At 38.2% G+C, this 19,506-nt stretch overlaps 1 pseudogene across 1 annotated transcript; it reads left to right on the top strand.

Moving 5' to 3' along the window:
• Window positions 1-16,545: 16,545 nt before the first annotated feature.
• LOC143612844 (laccase-4-like) lies at window positions 16,546-19,481 on the top strand (annotated as a pseudogene). Its single transcript, XR_013150006.1, has 6 exons — window positions 16,546-16,652; window positions 16,734-16,885; window positions 17,653-17,897; window positions 17,974-18,105; window positions 18,194-19,107; window positions 19,297-19,481. The product of XR_013150006.1 is annotated as a laccase-4-like (transcript).
• The last annotated feature ends 25 nt before the right edge of the window (window positions 19,482-19,506 follow it).

Genomic DNA, 19,506 nt, shown 5'->3' with positions numbered 1-19,506 from the left:
CTCCAATAATGGAATTCTTGAAGGAGGGAAAGGTACCGGACGATCGCGCACAGGCGAGGAAGATAAGACACAAGTCGCAGAACTATGAACTCCTTGATGGCACATTATATCGACGCTCTTATCTTGGGCCGCTCATGAAATGCCTAGATGCTGAGGAAGCAAGCTATGTGATCAGAGAGATACACGAAGGAATCTGTGGAATACATGCTGGCCCGCGCATGGTGGTTGCCAAGGCAATGAGCGCAGGTTACTATTGGCCAGGCATGTACTTGGACGCTCTAAAAGAGATCCAAAAATGCAAAGCATGTCAGAGCTATGCGCCAAACACCATGCGGCCAAAGAACAACTTGATTCCAGTGACCTCCGCATGGCCTTTCCACAAATGGGCAATCGACATTGTGGGTCCCCTTCCGCAAGCGCAAGGGCGAGTAAAATTTTTGGTAGTGGCAGTAGACTATTTCACAAAATGGGTTGATGCCAAGCCACTAGCAAAAATCACAGCCGAAGCGATGAAGCAGTTTATTTGGAGCCACATGATATGCCGTTTTGGCTTGCCCATGGAAATTGTGAGCAACAATGGCAAACAATTCACTGACAAGAAGATATCCAGCTGGCTCAGGGAATTGCGCATCAACCAAATTTTCACTTCAGTATACCACCCTCAGGGGAATGGCCAAGTGGAGCGCGCGAACCAAAGCTTGTTAAATGGGCTGAAGAAAAGGTTGGAGGGAGAATCACATTCTTGGGTCGAAGAGCTACCTAATGTCCTGTGGGCGCACAGGACATTAAGCAAAACCAGCAATGGCGAATCCCCGTTCAGCCTAACCTATGGAACGGAGGCAATGATTCCAGCAGAAATTGGATGCCCATCCCATAGAGTGCTCATGATGAACAAGATTGATAACGAGCGCGAAAGGAGGTTGGATCTCAACTTGCTTGAAGGGCGCAGAGAGGCGGCTATCATCAGTGAAGCCAAATACAAGAAAAAACTAGAAAAGTATTACAATCAGCGCGTGAAAGAATGCCACTTCAAGAAAAATGATTTTGTCCTTCGAAACAATGAAGCTAGCCGCGCGATACCCCCGGGAAAAATGTCCCCCAATTGGGAGGGACCTTATCAAGTCTCGGAAGAATTGGGAAAAGGCGCATACGCTTTAAAAGATTTGAATGGAAAGAAGATCCCGCGCGCATGGAACGCGGCACAGCTTAGAAAATGTTTCATGTAAAAAATGTCAAGTTTGTAATCAAGGCTTTTTAAGCCATTATGAATAATGATACGCGCTATCTTCTCTTAATGTGGATTCTATTACCTTTTGCATACATGTTTCACACTTCCCTTTATTAATTTTGAGCAATATGACAACATTGTATTGACATCAAAACGAAATAAAACGAAGTAAAACATACATGCGCGAGCTTCAAGCTCAAACGCGTTAACGAGTCTTAACTCTAAAACGTCAGGGCCTTAGCCCAATAATATGAGCCTTAGCTCAGGGCCTTAGCCCAATAATGTGAGCCTTAGCTCAAATCACTCACAACATCCATCCTACATGCTGCGCAGCCTGACCATAAAAATACCTAAGCACAACTAAGGCAAAGCAAATGCCAAAACATAGTTGTTAAGGTCTCAGGTCGAGGTCGCGCATGAAATTGTAATGGATATCTGAGTAACACATACTGACACGTAAAGGCTAAAAAACTCATAATTCCCTATAATAAATGCGCGATAACGTCGCGCAAAAGAGGAATAATGAAAACGCCAAGGCACGTGTCAACATAATCAAGATATGGCAAAATCACTTACAATATGACAAGGATTAAGTATAATAATTTCCTTACAACCTTGTTCTTATTTCAACGTGCAAGCATATCTTATATTCAACAAGCAAACATGCAATATAAAGAAATGAACGGGGAATGCGCAAGATGCGAAGAAGGGAAAAACAAAACTTCATTCCAAAGCATTGAAATTTACAAGTTTACAAGATGTTGTGATACAAACTACAAATAAAAAAAAAACATGAAGGGCTTCTCAAGTCTCCACGTCGACGTCAGCCTCTTCATCGTCCTCATCACCGCCCTCAGCATCTGGCGCAGCCCGCTCCTCGTCATCTCCAAACTGACCATAGTCAAGTTGTTCATCCTGAATGGAGTCTTCTATCACAATAGTGTCAGGAGCGGATCCTTTGGCCACGCCAGAGCCGCTAGCAGGAGCAGCATTCCCCGCGCCATCATCGCCGCCACCAGCCCCTTCGCACTCGTCAAGTAATTTCTTTAGCGCGCCGAGGTCGGGCTGGTCAGCAAGCGCGGATATCTGCAAATCATATGGAAAAATATGAGTACAAAAAAGACTTGGAAAATAAGTCAAGATAATTTCATTAAGGTTAAAATACCTGCGCAAGGATGGGAATGGGAGTATTCAAATACTTCTCCCCCATCTCGGCCATGTCCGCGCAGGCAATATCGCTCTGATAAGGGTAGTCGGATGGGTTCTTCTTCAGCATGCCATATTCATAGCCATCCTTAAACCCTTCAGCTCGACCCACCAAGCGCGCGGCAGCGTTGCAATCCATCACAAGGGCCTGAAACTCGTCTGAGTATTTCATCGCGTAAGCGCAACGAGTCATACCCTGTGAGATTAGCCATTGGCGATCCTGCGCGAGGGAAGCAACAGACGTCTCAAGAGCAGGAATCTGAGAGTTTAACAACTCAACAGTTTCCTTAGTCTGTTTCAGCTCCTCTTTGTTGGACGCTGCTGCCGCCAAGGCTTCTTCCTTTTCCGCTCGCGCAAGGTCAAGTGCTTCCTGGCTAGACGCTGCCGTCGCCAAGGCTTCATCTTTCTCGGCCTGCGCGGCCGCCAGCTCCTTCTTCAGGCGCGCAACCTCACTCTCCAGTGATGATTTGTCAGTTATAGACTGGACAAGAGCTTGGTCACGCGCCTCCGCGTCCAGCTCCAAGTCGCGCACTCTACGCGCGTACTTGACCGCGTCCGCCTTGGCCGCCTGTAGCTTCTCCCGCGCAGCCTGTAGCTCATGACCGCGCTTCAAGAAGGCGGTGTTGGCACTTGCTCTGTTCTCACTGAGCTCTGCTTGGAGCTTCTCAGCTCTCTCTCGAGCATCAGAAAGATGCCAAGCAGACACTTTAGCCTCTTGCTTGGCTTCCGCAAGAGCATCACGTACCTTTACGTAATCATAGTGAAGCTCTTGGGAGGCAGCAAAGAAAGCCGACCCAGCAAACGAATGATCGTTGAGCAAGTCATCGCGAGCGCGGCCCTCCTGAAACCTCCTTTCAGCTGGAGGCACAGAATGAGCCCAGAAGTCCGCACACACACCCATGGACTGAAATGAGCTGTCCTCAGTAATATTCCATCTCGGGCGGTAAATGTGATCGGCTTCTTGCAAACACAAAGTAATGATCTAAGTCATCAAAACACTAATATGGAAGTCCGCACAGCGGAGCAAAAAAGAACCTATACCTGCGGGGATGAAGCAGAAAAGTCAGCGCCAGCCCCACGAGAAGACTGCGCCGGAAAATCTCGTGGCGCTGCAGGGCTGGCGCGGCCGCCGTCGGAGTCTTCAACTTCAAACTCCTCATCCTCCTCTGAAACAGGCCTTTTCTCCTGCGACCTAGAACCAAAATCAGTCTCGCGAGGAGGGCTGTGCGCAGGAGGAGGTGAGGGAGGTCTCGACGCCGCCAGATCGGCGCGTAAAACGGCCTCCTGCTCCTTAGTAATCCCGATGAGGGGAAATTCAGCGCTTGCAGGAGCAGGAGCAGAACCAACGGCGCTGGCACCAGCGCCAGGAGTGCCGCCAGCAGCTTGTACGCCAGCTATGACTCCTATGAAAAAATCAACAAAAAGAAATGGTTCATGACTTGATCTAAAAGAAAAAAGTCAGAAAATAAAAGCGCAATACATACCTTGGCGCAACTCCGTTCGCGAGTCAAACATCGCCATGAAGTCCATTCTCCCCTTTTTCGAGGGTAAAACAGGGGACTTCGAAGCGACCTCCGGCGCAGCCTCGGCATCTTGTGGCGCTTGAGGTTGATCCACCAAGGTCGCCGGCTCTACAAACATTTGAGTGAGCAAAGATTCATTAGTAATTCTATCAGAATCGCGCTCATAGAACCATAAAAAATAAGCAAAGGATAAGCAAAGTATACCTGTCGAAGGCGCAACGCCGCTCCCCTTTTCCACCGCGCGAAGGGAGGAGGTAGTGGCACCATACCTCGTGTGGACAGGAGGTCTGCCCACTTTTTGAGGCAGGGAAGACAAGGAAAACTTGGTGGTAAACCCCTGGGTTTTCTCAAGTCCCTTCGCCTGAGTAGGAGGATCCTGAACAACATGGGCATCATCTTTCTTCTGTTTCTTACTGGCCCCTGCGCCAGTTTTCCCTTTAGCCTTACGCTTTAGTTGGGGCGCCTCCTCCTCCTCCTCCTCTTTCGTGAGCACCAGCTCGTAGTTTTCGAGCGCATCTACAATACGTGCAACGGAAATGTTAGCAAAATTTGGTATTATAAAGGCATAAGCATAAGTACAAAGGCTTACCAGGCGCATTGCTGTCAAAGAGAAATCCCAGATCAACAGGGATGAACATGTCATCGAAGCGATCGGGGAAGCCAACCTCCCCAGCGCCCAGCTCGACGGAGCCACCCTCCATATGCTCATCATAGGCGGCGTGGACATACTCCTTGCTGACTGCACAAAATAAGTCAAATGATATCAGCAAAACGAATTATTTTCGCGCAGAAGTAATGCAATGAGATTAACTTACACAAGCCGTCAACTTGGATAACGGGCTCAGTCGCGCTGTCGGCCCACCTCCTGCTCATACCAACTCCCACCAGCGCCTCCTCGCAAATGTTCTTGGCGGGGGATGGTTCGGCAGTCAACTTTTTAACCCAGGCGCCAGTTGGGTTCTTGAAGACACCCACATCCGCAGGCGCATAAGAGATCGCACGCATGGTCATGCGGATGGGGATCACACCAGCCTTAATGTAAAAATATCTCTCAGACCAGTCATGAAGGCTCTTGAATGAAACAGTGCAGCACTTGACCTTCTGACTGCGAGGAATAAATGAGAACCAAGAATCTTGGATCTTGGGCTTATAAAAAAACTGAAAGCGCCGAGGGGTGGGCTAGTCGCGCTGAGATTTGCACATGAACTCAAAGTGAGTCATGCGCACCAGTCCAAACGGATGGACTTGGGATATATGAATCCCATAAAACTTAAGCAGCGCACCCACGAACCTTGTCATCGGGAGACGAAGGTTGCAGTGGGTGAAAAAATGGCAATAAAGGGATATATAGCCGGTGGGCGGGTCCGCCGCCGTTTGCCCGGCCGCCGGCAGCATGCAGCCATACTCAGGGAGAAAACCCTGAGAGGCGATAAGGCTGTCAAAATCGGCCTGCCTCATTTTGCAGGGGATCTCATCCCACTTCTTCACTGCCTTGGTCCTCCCTACCTCCTCCGATGAGGCCTCAGCAGCCCTCTTCTCCTTGCCGGTCTTCTTCAACGTAGACATCACTAACGATTTCACACGGCGATGGATGGGGGAGATTGTGTTGTCTGAGCTATCAGACATGCAACTATAAAATCGAACAAGGGATGCTTCTAAAGAACAGAGATCTGGAAGCAGAAGACAGGTAATCGGAATAGAATGAAAGAAAGAAAAGAGCTCTGAATAAACAACAAGGAAGATGAAGGATTAAAACTCTAAGGGCTTGCTTTTATAGGCCTAGGAGAGAGAAACTTTGGTACTGATCGGACTTCACACGCCCCCACTCGCAGGAGTAAGCCAACGCGAGCGCGACACGTGTCCTTGACACTGTGTGAGGGGACACGAAAACAAACGATACAGCTGCTGCCAGAGTTCACGCGCCACCACTCGCAGGTACGGACCAACGCGAGCGCGACACGTGTTCCTGACACTATATGAGGGGACATGAAAGGCAACTGTAGCACCTCGAGCACACGAAAAGTCTGACACGTCTCCATCACTGACGCATGTCAGCAACAACCAACCACGTACATAGACGATTCGTTTCAACCAAAAGGATAGAATTTCGCGCAACGACGAGTAATAAGAAGAAAAAGACAAAACCCTACTAAAAGAGCAAACTATTAAGTCTAATATCTATCTTACCTCGCTTGCGCGAGACAAGACACACATTAGACTGGGGGGGATTGAAGAGGTATGTACCCGCCTCAACACCGAGCGAGGCGGGTCAACCCACAAGATATAGACAAGAGGCTTGAAATCAAGATAGTATGAAGGCACAAAGCCAAAACCTATGCGCATGGCGCATATCACATATGCTCACGCATATCACATATGCTCAGGCATCACATATGCTCACGCATCACATATGCTCACGCACCACACATGCTCACGCATATCACATCTGCGCGTGGCGCATATCACATGCTTGTGTATATCACATCTGCGCATGAAACATCTGCGCGTGAGAATAAAGAGAAGACCTCGCGCATCCTCAAGATAGGCGCGTATCACACATGCACATAATCAACCTCGTCCTTATCCAAATCAGAATTAGGGCAACCTTGATTGTGCACGTCAGACAACCTTCCAGAAGGTATATTTTTAAGGAATAAGAATATGCTGATGTTGACAGCTGCCAATGAAAGGTGGACAACTCAGCAAAGCCCATGTGCTACCACGTGATTATAACCAATGAAAAAGCACCAGGTGTCCCAAGGACACGTGGCGCAAAGCAATAGGAGGAGGCCAACAAGGCCCTAACTGGGTCTGAGCCCAATCATTGGAAACCCTAGCACTATAAATACCACATCAACTCCACAAGGAGAGACACACCCAATTACACAGTATTCAGCTATATTAAGCAATACACTCCAATTTCCTTACTCTCATATTATTATCTTCTCCTACAAATTCTTATTCTCACACCGGAGGGTTACCCCAAAGAGGACCCCTCTGTCCCTTTCTGAGGGGTAAGTTTACGGTGCTGTTCATTTTGTAGGTGGAAGAACCCAGATCCCAGAGAACCATCGGTGAAATAGTATAATCACACCCGAGGAAAGTAGATCGTCTACCAGTGAGTCGATCCACGTTTCTTCAAAAGTCAAACTGTGTACTCTATGACAAAAATGAAATTAAATTGATAACATATCATAACCTGTTTTGCGAAGAATGTAGTTCAAATTCCGCACCAAGCATTCGATCTGCTTCAACAAATCACACACTAACTTAGCTTTAACGAATTAGATTTTAGCTTTAAAAGCATGCAATATTCATCTAAATATGCGATCACATTATGATCAATTGATCGAACGTATTGTATGAGAATCTCATTATGCTAGAAAAAGTTAAAGGCCTTAAGACCGTCGAATTTTCTTTCAACTATTACCTCTACCACAAGAAGCTAGCTTTGTTATTATAAACAATACCCTTTAGAACCGGCCACTTTCTTCCACCAAGCCTTACTTGTAAACGATAAATCGCGTAACCCTAAAATCACAACAAATTTGGGGTAAAAAAATGATTTGAGATGAAATTATACAATATACAGGTAAATTTATATATCTGTTAGCACCCTTCTACCATTAGCTAGGCGTGTTAATTTTAATATACCTGACTACCCCAACCGACCCAAGTACACCTCGTGTTCGGGTTCACGTGTCTTACATGATTCTTTGGTTCGGATCGCATTTGGGTATATACAATTTATATAAATACTTGTACATATACCAGTACGGGTGTAATATGTGCATTCGCTGGTTGACCTGAACACGTACCGTTTGACCGGTTGAGTTTTTCAATATACTTTATTGACATTATATCCTCTGTAATGTAAACTTAAATTATATTAAACACGAAACTATTATTAGACACATGTCTTTAATATATATACCTGCAATATGCTAAACTTTTCCATATTTATATATAAGAGATTAATTTAACCCATTCAAAGGTGTAATTATGCCATACATGACACGTCGTTGGGTTATTTCCTACTAAATAGTCCATGTGTCAATTCAACCAAAAAGTAGTTTAATCAAATTACCATGCAAAGATATATACCCATATGTCCATTCTAAATGCTGAAAATTTATTTTTCAAAATTTAGTAAAGAAAAGTGCCTTACCATTTTGGGTCTTCAAAATTAGCCATAGCACTATGAACAATGTAATGCAATTTCATTTTGTGTGGTATTCCATTCTCGGGTTCTCTATATTGGATATCATCTAATGAAAATAAAAATTGCAAGCTATCAAGAAGTTGACACCTGACTTGCAATATGAGACATTACCCTATGATAAAAGTTTTATGATATTTAATAGTTTATCCTTGTTGCTTGCATTCATTCAAGTTGTGATTCCGTTAGGGATCCATTTTACCACTTTCTGGACAAACCTGAGCTGATGACCTATCAGCACTTAACCACCGATCCTGCTACCTGATTCCGTGATAATAATAATAGTCACTTTAAGATTGAAATCGTGATAGGAAATTACATCTAAAAATACCTCTAATATTTCAATATTTGTATCATAAGCACGATTGCTCAACAATCTTAGCCACTAAATAAACCTCTATGTGTACAAATTCTCCATTAACTGGAATATTTCATATCTGCAACAAAAATAATTCAAATTGGAAAATAGCCAAAACTCGCTCAAATAGTACAAAGAGAAAAACAAACTAAAAAAATTAACCTGGGAGGAAAACAAGGAGCAACATAACCGTATATGTATCCTAGCTCTTCCCCAATCTGAAAATAAGTTACAAATAGCATTGGTTATGCAAACTTCTCATGCTGTAGGCATAAAGAAAAGAACTTATTCCTTCAATAATATAACTTTCAAGCAGCATAGATAGTTAATACCATTAAAAACGAACATAGCAGGTACCCGCGTTATGGTCCATCCAGTAGTGTGCAAACCTGTCACAAATATCAAAAGATGCATAGTTGAATATCGACAAAACTATTCGTATATAATTAAAATTTGGTCATATAATATTATTAGGGCGAATTATGAGTTTACCAGCCAGCTCTGAAAGAGTCTCCACTTACACTGGTGTTGCCTCGAATAAAATCAGCAATTGAAGAAATCAGGTTCTCATCAGGCGTATGAGTTAATGAAAGAGAAAACTCTAAAATTAGGTTCTCAAGTTACAACCTGTCAATTTGAGAAACAAGCCCATTCATTCAGTTAGGGTTTTTTCAAATCGGTGTTTTCGATTATATCAACGATTCTTCTTCATCTCTGGTGTTTGTCATCCAATTTATCTTTGTGCGCATAGGGGAGGATATTTGAGATAATGAAATGAGGAGGCTAGGGTTCTAGATCCAGAGAAAGAAGAAAATCGAAGACCGCGTGAGTTTGAATTTTGAAATTGCTGGAGTTCCAGACATTCATCTCAAGGGCTTCATGTGCTTTAAACAGCCGTACATTTTGCTTCAAGAGTTGTAAAACTCTTAAATTTAAGAGTTTTTGGTGAAAAGACATTATTGCCCTTACTATATGTATTATAATATAGTATAGATATAGATATATGCTTACATATTTTTATAGAGGAAACAAATTTATAAATAAGTTTACATATTAAGCTTACATTTTTCTAAATATGTAACAACTTTGTAAATAATATTACAAAAAAAAACTAAGATATGCTATTTACTACATATTTTGAAATACATAATTTATATATTTAAATATGTAACAAATATTTAAATAAGTTTACATATTAACAAATTTGTAAAAAAAGTTTTCATATTTTAAAATTTAACAAATGTGTTAATTTACATATTTTAAACTTGAGAACCTACATGTGCTAATGTATTTATTTTACACTTGAAAATGTACATATGTTAATTTACATATTTTTACACCTATAAATATTATTTACATATTTTTAAATTTAGAAAATATGTTAATTTACATATTTTACACTTGAAAATATAATTTACATATTTTCAAATTTGAAAAACATGTTAATTTACATATTTTCTTTACTACAGTCTAATCAAATTTACAAAAATATCAAACATAGATAGTGACCAAAAGTCTGACCAAATTTATAAAGTAACTGAAGTGCTTTTTTTAATGACTAATTGAAGTGTTTTATGTAACAAAATATTGTTAATATATCAATTTATGACAAGAAAAATGTTTTCCTAAGATAAAAAAAAATCTATAATAACATATCAGAGTTTGGTCTTGGAGTCTCATTGTGGCTTCTATTAAGAATATTCTAGTTGAAGAAACTATATTTAATTTATTTTATATACAAAATAAATATTTATTTAATTATTGCCTTTAATAAAGTTAAGTTTATCATTTCTCATATTTATTTTAACGAGGAATGTGCTAATAGAGGTGTCTTTTGAATGTATTGAATAATAAAAACTATACAAAAATGATAAAATGAGAGAAACTTATAGTGAATAGTCTTTAAAGTTAGTTGAATATTTAATTAGAGTTTGATTGAAAAGATGTCAAGTCAATGTGTAAAAAAAATAGTATAGAGAACATATAACATTATAACATTACCCTTACTACTTCAAATAAAAGAATATGAAAAAGGTAAGTGTGGCAAATTATTAGCCACATGATAAGTTTTTAGGGTTTTCTTAACTACTTGAGTTTTTATTTTATATATAGACTTAATTTATGTGAGAGGTGTTCTTAATGTGATAAATTATTTTAACCGATCAGAACTTTTCCTTTTATTTTTCTATTTATTTTATTAAAAGAGTAGATTAGTCATGGTTACAAGTTCTTTTTTTGGCAACTAATTAATAAAAATTTCATGTAAGTTTCAAACTTTATTATTCTTTTCCAATTTCTTAATTCTTTATATTATTTTTTTAATAATCTATCTTTTTCTTTTACCTGCGTACGATCTTTTAAGTGCTTTAATTATCCAAACAACTTAACACTTCAAAATGGATTTTTGTAATTATCCCCAAATCAACCTACATCGAACAACTAATAATACACATATGATACAAACGGGACCTTTTGATATACTAAACCAACCCATGAATGCATGTTCGCGCATAGACATAGCCACTCCTTGTTATTCAATCAAATTTGGAATTAAAAAAACATACACAAATGACTAAACGAATACGTTAGGTCAATAATATTCTCAAAAATTAAGAGTTCAACGGTTATCATATAAAAACAAATATGCCATCATTGCTTAGGACTCAAGCAGATCGAATCCCATACACAGGTTAAAAACAATAAAAAAAATATTAGTTTTCATATAAACTTTAACTTAACCAAATAGTTGTTAGTATTGTCTAAACGTATCTATTCCTTATTTCTCTTCGGAATCAAGAACCTTAAAATAGCATATATTTTCTTTTTCATGTCTGAAAGCAGGAATTTGGCCACACATTTTTTCCTTAACCCCAACGGCTGACGATCCTAATTAGTTAAGGCTTCTGCAAATCACAATCTGAGTTTATTTTTGCAATAAAAGTCTCTAGGTGCCTCATTGTAAAAACCCAAAGTCTTAATGGTAATTATACTTTCTTGCTCTATCTTTTAACCTAGAATGTCCAACGGCCTTAAAATCACAATTCTAGCTTCAATCACATATGCCATAGAATGTCCAACGACCTTCAAATCTCTTACACCTACATTACTTGCATATAATGCCAAATTAGAACCTTGTCCCATTATAAATAGAATTAGTACTTTCACATATTGCACAAACCAGATTACCTACACAACCCTACATCAATATGTTACACAAATTTCGTACACAAGCTTACATTTTTTTTTTTGGTTCAATTAACCCATATTACACATATTCAGATTACCATATGCATTACTTACACATAATTCCCAAATTAGAAGAACACTAATGCATATTATCCAATTTGATTACTTACACAGATTGCTCAAATTACCTATAAAGACAGTTATACATGGTCCATATTATCCCTGCATCTTTGTAATTGTTTCTTGTGGCTCATTTTAACAACCTCATCAGCATTAATGAATATATTAACCCCGTCTTTGGATGCCCAGCCTCCTTCAATCTACATAGTAACAACATACATCTAGAACAACCTACATTAAACTAACCTACACAGCCTACACAACAACATATTCAAATAAAAAAGTTTCACAACCTACATTAAGACAACCTGCATAGTAACATATTCCACAATCTACACAATAACAACATATTCCACAACCTTCACACTAACGACAAACATATTGAACAACCTACATTAAGACAACATCCATATTGAACATCCTACACATTCACAACATATTAAGAACATTCATATTGACCATTCTACACATATGTAGCATATTAAACCAACATATTGTACAAATATTTGTGAACCTACACCTTTGACACATACATGCTAAGCAACTTACATATAATCAACATACATGTTGACCAACTTATATACAGGAAGGTTACACATTTTAAAGCAACCACAAATTCCACATAAACATTATGTTCCTGCACATCATTCATAAATTCATACACAACCTACATACTGAATCATATACTACTTAAAAAAACAATCTTTGAAATAATTGAAGCACATCGATACTCCTACGTTTTTATAAAACCATCCTTCACCTCTACAAATATTTTCACTCTTTTTAATCTATGCTATGAACCTTAAAAACAAATTATTTTTTTTATGAATCATCAGGTTACGATTTCAATATCATAGATTGGTATTTAAAACCTACACTAATCATCACTTCATGTTAATGTTATCGACCCACACTACTCTTAAAAACCAAATTATAAGACAAAATACTCATAGAAAAAACACTCTATGATATCCAACATTACAAAACCTACACTTCATGTACATGTTCTGAGGCTCGTTTTGTTTTTCTTTTTTCCCTACCAAATTGAAAACATACAATGTGAACCTAAAAAAATAAGCATATTAATCTGTACTAACATAATCCTTCATCTAGTTAATTTGTACAAACATATTAATTATATTTAAAGACAAATATTAAACATAAAAATTAAACCACCGACAAGACCCTATTGTAGTAACGCATTTCAGTTCACAATATCAAAATTAAGTATGCAGACATCTAATTGGGATTTCGGATTGTATTAGAACAAAAAAAATAAAATTTGATGTAAAGCCATGCTCTAACCTTCTTAATCGTCGCTTCCTACACCTCCATCGTTAATCGTCTTCTGCTTATGTTCTTAAAAACCCTAAGCACGCACCCTTTTTATAAACAAAATTGATGCATAATTGTTCCAAACTAAAAGAAGATTATTAGGCCATGTGTAGTAGAGGGCTACAAATTGTGAGCGATTTTTGGCATGTGACGCCCAGTCAGCAAAGAGGGGAGTTTTGATTTAGGGGTACAGTGGTGATATATATATATATATATATATATATATATATATATATATATATTACACACACGTATAATATAATAATAATAAACATAAAACACACCCAGGAGACAAAACCCTCCCCCCACCCCCACCCCCGGGTTTGTCGCCCCTTATATCACTAGGGGGTGGTGTTGCTGCCTGAATGTCGCCCAAATCACTTCATTGTTTTATGAGATTGGGATGGTGGCTTTAATTTTGAAAAATGTAGTGAGTAATGATGGTAGCGTGATGTAAGGGTATTGATTGCGAAGCATCGTTTCTATTCGAAACCAAATTACTACACTACCCTTTTCTATTAAAAAGTTAGTAAATGAATGACCTTTTAATTACGACAATGCCACAATCAATGTACGCCATTGACCTATCTTAATCAAGGGTTCTAAATTATTTCTCACACTTCTCACACTAAGAAGACTTCTCACCTGAACCATACTATATATATATTATCGTCTTTTTTATAATGGAGTATGTTGCTCGGTAGATTTATCGAGGTGCATGTTGTCGTTTTTTAAGTAAGCGGTGAACCACGAGTAATCATATTCGTTCATTGGAGAAGAGTTGCCACACCTGTGGGTTGTTCAAATTCGAATATTTGAATATTTCGGATGTTTTTTAGTATCTAAATCTATATCTGAACTTTTTTATACATCTTCGAATACTGAAGCAGAAATTTAAATTCTACTTTGTATAGTTAAAGGAATTAAACCTAATTCAAACCAGCATTCCAACAATGATAGCTTGTCTAAAAAAAAGTGAAGAGTCAAACACAAGACAACATTATTTATTAAAAGAAGTCAAACACATCGCTACATCGTGTTTCGGATTCATAAATAACGTAACCGGTCATTCTTATTCATACCAACTCTACTAAAATGGTAATTATGTTTGATTTTTTGACTTAACATATATAAATGTGATTTCTCTTCAAGTATAAAACCAAAATTATATTTAGTTGCTAATATTTTCATAATTCACAATATAACATTGTCTTCTCATATCTCTTTAACACAGCCATTTAAGATTGTTCATCGTTTCTCTCTTTATTTTAAAATATAATATATTTTTATTTATTTTCTTTTTACAACAAAATCTTCGTCTTTGTAAATTTAGTTTAGTTTTTAAATATGTGACAACATTTTGTTATAAATATTATTTTTATACACACAATATTTAATATAACAATATCGGTATGAATGTTTTATTTGAAATAAATCAAACATCAAGATTTGGTTTTCAACTTAAAATTATATTGCATAACATATCAAAAACTTAATAAAAAAAAGTCATAAATAAAAAGTATTATATGAAACAATTGAATTTACGTATTACATATAATAATTTTTTTATTTTTAATAGATTTTTAACCCGTGTGAAACACGGGCTCTAACCTAGTAGTTAAATATAGAGTTTCGGATTCGGATATCCGACACTATGCAAAGTTTTCTATAATTACTATCTAATTATCCGAATCCGAATTTTAATTTGGATAATTCGGGTTTTTCATTCATATTCGGATTTTTTACGTCTCCTAGGGGCTGAACAGGAACCTGCGAATAATCCATCCTTAAAGCGTCTGCCAATAATATCTCGATGAAATCCCCGGTAATGCGTTGGAAAAATTACCCACGCCTAGGGCTGAGCACGGTTCGGTTCGGTTTTTAGGTGAAACCGAAAAGTCGGTTTTTAGGTGAAACCGAAAAGTCGGTTTTTTGAATACACAAACCGATCAGTTTTCGGTTTTTCGGTTTCAGTTCGGTTATAATCGGGTTTTTTTTTGTGCGTTTGTAGACATTGCAAAAAATTTTCAAAATAATGAAAATACATATTAGATTCAAAACACAAAAATAGACATTTGTTACGTGGAACCAAATGAATACAAACTTGCAAGAGTACTAGAGTTTAAAATTCAACAAAGTTCTTAATCAAAAAATACTAAAAGTTTAGTTCCAGTCTTTCATTCTTCATCTTATTCATCTTCAAAGTTTACTCCCAATCTTCGTCATCTTCATAATCTTCATCACCATCAATGGTGGTGTTTTGTTTCCGGCCATAATATCTAAAAAACACATATAATTGTATTAATATTTAAGTAAAAACACTTATCGATTCGGCTCGGTTTTTTCGGTTTTTAAAAAATTGAAAACCGAACCGAAAATTCGGTTTTTCAAAAAAAAACAAAAAATTAATCGTCGGTTAATGCTTCAGTTCGGTTTTTTCGGTTAATTAGGTTTCGGTTCGGTTAATTCGGTTTCCTGCTCACCCCTACCCACACCTAATACCTTCACTGACATATTCTCATCGGTACTGACTTTCACTGATGGTTTCCAACCGGGGTGTTTGTACGTAGGCGATACCCATTTATTTAATAGTATAAACACAACTAAATCTTACTACTTATGGTCTAATATATATTTAATTAGATAGATGCATCAAAATACATGCATGCACACATACATACATTACACAAGCAATACTCTTATATATCAGAGGCGCCGTATACATTCAGATACATGTATACACAAAGAATCGGACAACCGTACCTTTCATTAATCCAACAGATTTCTTATCATTTGATCAAGCGTACGTGGCTTTCGTTAATGCCTCTATCCACACGAGTTTCACATTTTAAAGCAAGTATTATGATCTAGAAGCTCCAAAATCTATGGTGCCAATTGAACAAGATGAGCAACATCCATCGAACGTGAACACTTTGCTGTTCATGAAAACCGCTTCGTACCTCAAAACTAATACTTCAACTAATAACATCCCAACACCACCGCAAATCGCTAATAATATCTTGATTTCTTTAGATGAAAGCCATTTCCCATCTAAATTATTACCTCTTTTTGCATGGACTAAGAATGTTGATCCAATTAAGGTGGGAAGTATGTTTCACTGGTGGTTTAAGTGTTTAACACAATATTAATGGCTTTGGTCAAATGAAAATACAAGAACAATTTGAAACATTTAGACAATGTCTAGCTAGTTACCTTAGAATTTAAGAAATTATCTTGATCAAAAGTACTCAAATCCTTGTCGTATAATACTATGTCTACACCTAACCAAGTAAAATGACATAATCCATTAACATCATCGCTATGCTTTATATAACCTTGCATAACTCGACAAACAAATTAGAACAAGAGTCCAAACCGAGCTAAATGGGGAGTTGGGTAAGATCAGCTGTTATGGTTCTAGCCATGATCTTGCTTCCGGTGATGGTTGAATCGAAGCTTCGGAATTACAAGTTCACGGTAAGCGTGTTTCGTGTCAGTGGTTTATGGAGACTTGGTGCATTGAGGTGGATTGATTTTAATTAAGATTTGGTTTTGTAGGTTGTGATGAAGAACTTCACTAGGTTATGTGAAAGTAAAGCGATGGTTACTATAGATGGTAAGTTTCCGGGGCCGGCTTTATACGCTAGGGAAGACGATCAAGTCAATGTTCGACTAGTGAACAACGTGCCATACAACATAACCATCCATTGGTATGATTCCTAGTTCAAACTATATATTGTCACTACTTGAACAATAGTTATTTGCAACTGTCTTTTTGGTCGCAAATTTTGTTCACAATTGATTAGTTTCCTAGCAATAGTTGCATACAACTTTTAGATAACCAGGGTTTTGATTACTTCAGAATGTCTTAAATCGTTCATTGTACATGATACCAGATGAGCAAAGTGCTTTCATCATCAATCTCTATTTGTTTTTTTGAAGCATTTTAAAATTAAATACATATATAACTCAATGAGACATGCATAAATCTGACATATTACTAATTTAAATCCTAGGGATTAGAAAGCAGAAACACTATGAATATGCTTGTGACTGAACTTAAATTTTTTTGTTATTATCTCGCTTTATATTTTTTTTTAAATATATATGTAAGGTTGAAACATCTAATAATTAAAAGTTATATGATTTTAAAGAAATAACTACAAATAACTATAAAAGAACACTTAGAAAATTTTGATTACAATTTGATAGGCCGATAGGGGACTGTCGTGGTACATTTATTAAGTTGGCTTAGCGTCGGTCAATGAACCAAACTGAAATTGAAATTATTGAATCCAATATACTTTTACTTTTAAAAAACAGCATTTTTGTGGATTTTTAATACCTTGAGCTTTTTTCTGTTTCAAGAGAAACTAAATTTAAAAGGTCAAAACTCTACTCTAGTTAGAAACTTGTGCATGATCTCATGGTTTGTTACTTCTACAATGTCTATATGTCTATTTGTTGCATTTTTCAGGCACGGAATCCCACAACTTCGAACCGGGTGGTATGACGGGCCGGCATACATAACGCAGTGCCCGATACAATCCGGTGAAAACTATACCTACAGTTTCAATATCACCGGACAAAGGGGCACACTTCTTTGGCATGCGCATATCACCTGGCTAAGAGCAACTGTGCATGGAGCCATAGTCATTTTGCCCAAAAAAGGCGTTCCATACCCGTTCCCTAAACCCGATCACGAAAAAATCATCGTTCTTGGTATAATATGAGCCTGTTTCAACATTTGTAGCCATTTCGAAAACGATTAAAATATTTATTTAAAACATATTTTTAGGTGAATGGTGGAAATCTGATGCCGACGCGGTGATGAACCAGTGGATGCAGACTGGTCTCCCACCTAATGTATCCGATGCACACACCATCAACGGCTATCCGGGTCCGGTACCTAATTGCAGTACTTCAACAGGTACCATTATTAAAAAATTTGTCACATATTAAGAACGGATATATAATAATGTTATTAAAAATAGGCTGCTAATATAAAAGTTTTCTAGGATACACTTTACATGTTGAACCTGGAAAAACATACTTGCTGCGTATAATCAACGCTGCTCTGAACGAAGAATTGTTTTTCAAGATAGCGAAACATCAATTCACGGTTGTTGAAGTCGACGCAAGTTACGTTAAGCCATTCAAAACCGACACGATATACATTGCTCCGGGCCAAACGACAAATGCCCTTTTTACTGCGGATCAAACACCCGGAAAGTATTTAATGGCAATCTCACCTTTCATGGACACCATTGTGGCGATTGATAACCAAACAGCAACGGCCACCGTACGATACCAAACAAAAACAACCGAAACCTTCACACCGACGACTCTCACCACCCTCCCAGCGGCAAATGCTACACCGGCAACAAATTCTCTCATTGAGTCTCTAAGAAGCTTGAATTCTGCAAAGTACCCCGCCCTTGTCCCGTTGAAAATCGACCACTCGTTGTTGTCGCTGGTGTTGGGGTGAACAATTGTTCTACATGTGTTAACGGAAGCAGAGTTGTGGCGGGCATTAATAATGTTACATTTGTGATGCCCGACACAGCTCTGCTTCAAGCACATTATTATAATTTAGGTGGTGTTTACACCACTGATTTCCCTGGAAATCCGGTGACACCTTATAACTACACTGGTACTAATCTGCTAACGAACTTGCAAATTACTACCGGGACTAAAGTTTACCCGTTGGCGTTTAATTCTACCGTTCAAGTCGTGATGCAAGGAAATTCGGTCATAGCACCGGAGAGTCATCCGATACATGTTCACGGGTTTAATTTTTTTGTTGTGGGAAAAGGTTTGGGGAATTTTGATCCGGTGAATGACCCGAAGAAGTTTAATCTGGTTGAGAGGAACACTCTTAACATACCTACAGCTGGATGGACTGCTATTAGATTCCGAGCTGATAATCCAGGTAAATACCATAACCAAAAGATCTTATTGAAAAGGTTTTAGGGTCAAGTGGACCAGAACATACCTAATAGTTACCCATTTAACATATACTTAATAATAATATATTCTATGTGATACTTCCACTAGAGGGACCTAAACATTTATAGAGTTAATAAGGTTTCTAAATGAATCTTTGTTGCTCATTAAACAGGTGTGTGGTTTTTGCACTGTCATTTGGAAGTACATACGACATGGGGGCTTAAGATGGTGTTTTTGGTGGAGAATGGTAAGGGGCCAAACGAGTCTATTATACCACCACCGAAGGATCTTCCAACATGCTAGGACACAGGATTTTGTGACAATGGAGCAATTGCCTACAAAACACAACATTCATTGAATTGTAACGAAGAAGAACCAACCG

The sequence above is a fragment of the Bidens hawaiensis genome, unplaced genomic scaffold (genome assembly GCF_021521415.1).
Source record: "Bidens hawaiensis isolate Kalapana, Puna unplaced genomic scaffold, B.hawaiensis_p1.1 tig00035597_1, whole genome shotgun sequence".
NCBI classification, from domain to species: Eukaryota; Viridiplantae; Streptophyta; class Magnoliopsida; order Asterales; family Asteraceae; genus Bidens; species Bidens hawaiensis.
This window is presented reverse-complemented; position numbering and strand designations above follow the sequence as displayed.